This window comes from Palaemon carinicauda, chromosome 31, assembly GCF_036898095.1.
Source record: "Palaemon carinicauda isolate YSFRI2023 chromosome 31, ASM3689809v2, whole genome shotgun sequence".
Taxonomy (NCBI): Eukaryota; Metazoa; Arthropoda; class Malacostraca; order Decapoda; family Palaemonidae; genus Palaemon; species Palaemon carinicauda.
In genome coordinates this window covers 64,172,596-64,173,920 of record NC_090755.1, presented here as the reverse complement: position 1 = coordinate 64,173,920, position 1,325 = coordinate 64,172,596, and the positions used below count along the sequence as shown (strand labels likewise).

At 32.2% G+C, this 1,325-nt stretch overlaps 1 protein-coding gene across 2 annotated transcripts in view; it reads left to right on the top strand.

Moving 5' to 3' along the window:
- LOC137624474 (carbohydrate sulfotransferase 1-like) overlaps nt 1-532 on the top strand; it is a 167,555-nt gene extending 167,023 nt beyond the window's left edge. For both annotated transcript variants that reach the window (XM_068355246.1, XM_068355247.1), the window contains exon 6: nt 1-532. This exon is cut by the window's left edge and continues 932 nt beyond it. The gene's annotated coding sequence lies outside the window, so the exon portion shown is untranslated.
- The last annotated feature ends 793 nt before the right edge of the window (nt 533-1,325 follow it).

Sequence of the window (1,325 nt, the reverse complement as noted above, 5' to 3'; positions counted from 1 at the left end):
TTCAAACGTAAACTGCTCAGAATGATCCACAGTATAATACAGCTGATTTCCTACTTCACTGATAACAAATAATACATAAAATGCCCTGTTCAAATTGGAGAATGACTGGAAATGTCAAGTGAAAGGGTGGCCGTGTTAGGACACTGGTAAGTAGGTCAGTGAGCACCTGAACCAGTTGTGAACCAGATCGTGGTAATGTGACGTCATATTTCGGCTCTCTATTCAGCGTCGAGTTACCCCGTGCAAATCCTGACCCTTCTTGAACTAAATACAGGTAAGCTTAACTGCCCAGATTTCAACGTGAAACAGATGTTTTAATTATTTTGATAAACAAATATTAGACTCGAACAGTATTTGTATTTGTGCCTGTCCGGTTATAAAGCGTAAGATAGCTATCAGTTATTTTGTATATAAATATATGCATACATATATGTACACATGTATATATGTATAAATATACGTGCAAAGGTCAATTGTCTGTGATATGGTGTGTACTTTATAAAATAACACAAAAATATATTTTCATGTGTTGCGAGTTCTTTTAATGAACCTACTAGTATTCTCTGTCTTTCTATATAAATATCTCTGTGGAATTTGATACAATCTTACCAATTATTAAAAATTCAACCATTATACGTAGAGAAGACATCCCAAAACATTTTACTATTAATAATGACTAAGTAAAAGTTATATCCGAAAATTATGCAACTAGTTTTTTAATCATATTTTTCCAGTTTTATCTCTCTCTCTCTCTCTCTCTCTCTCTCTCTCTCTCTCTCTCTCTCTCTCTCTCTCTCTCTCTCTCTCACATCCTGAACATAACATTAACGTATTCCTTTTGATTCCTCTACAAAAAAAAAAATCTACGCCCATTGCAGAACAACTGTTATGCTTTTTCAGAGCAAGTTTCCTATCATTCATTTAAGTTTTGCTACGCAATATGCACATTTTCAAATCTACAGAGTAAATATAAGGTTAAATCTGTTATATTTTCAAACAGGCACTATGACATTTAGTGGATTATGAAAGAATGATGGATAAAAAGAAAGGTTATTCAGCAGTGTCTCAATCTCTGACAGACAAAAACTCCAGATATTATAAAATTATTATACCATGTTTTATTAATTCGCTTCCAAGAACATTTAGAATAATGAAATTTATATGTATCGACTTTGAAACAATAGGAGATTAAATCTACTTGAAATCTCCCACACGACTAGAAGAGATTAATCTACTGAAAAAGTATGATAGCAGGTATTTTTTGCTTAAATCTCAATTTACTATGTTCATTATTGCTCATTATAAAAAATTTGAAGGAAGAAAAT